This window comes from Seriola lalandi, unplaced genomic scaffold (assembly GCF_002814215.2).
Source record: "Seriola lalandi dorsalis isolate HSWRI2012SDOR001 ecotype SW California unplaced genomic scaffold, Sedor1 jcf7180002054861, whole genome shotgun sequence".
Taxonomy (NCBI): Eukaryota; Metazoa; Chordata; class Actinopteri; order Carangiformes; family Carangidae; genus Seriola; species Seriola lalandi.
In genome coordinates this window covers 1,772,774-1,773,345 of record NW_019525414.1, presented here as the reverse complement: position 1 = coordinate 1,773,345, position 572 = coordinate 1,772,774, and the positions used below count along the sequence as shown (strand labels likewise).

Genomic DNA, 572 nt, shown 5'->3' with positions numbered 1-572 from the left:
TAAAATCATAAGTGAGAATTTGGGCGTATAAACGGCATGAGACTGACACGAGCCTAAGTGCTCAGACAGATGGAGACAGCGCGGGTTTATTGAGGCGTGAAAGCAAAAGCGTCGACGGGCTCTGCCTCGCTGACGCACGGTGATCGTCGCCATCCCGGCCTCATGAAGGTTTCCAGCCTGACTCCGAGGTTTTCCTGCCTCCACATCGTGACTGCAGCTCAAACTCTGTCTGGCATCCCAAGCCAAAACCTACGCCAACATCCTGAAGCATCTGTAGGCTGCATGACCGCAGGCTGGGGTTTGATTTGATTCCCTGTTGTGATCAAAATTCACTTAAAATACATTTGTTTGTTCCTTTCATCGGATACGTAACCACCAGGTTTTCATTAAAAATCAAAATCAAAATCATGATAACATGAAATAGTCGAAAGAAAAAATATTGTGTTAACTTCAAATTAAAACGTAGACCCTCCATTTCTCATAGATGCAAAGAATGACAAATGTTAAAAGCAGTTCGAAAATACGCGTTGATTTCAGAATGGGCTCCACGCTTAAATGTGTTTTTAGTGTTC

The 572-nt window shown here is 43.7% G+C and overlaps 1 protein-coding gene across 2 annotated transcripts in view; it reads left to right on the top strand.

Annotated features, from left to right (window-relative positions):
• rer1 (retention in endoplasmic reticulum sorting receptor 1) overlaps window positions 1–572 on the top strand; it is an 8,045-nt gene that overhangs the window by 3,343 nt on the left and 4,130 nt on the right. The gene's annotated exons all lie outside the window — the stretch shown is intronic.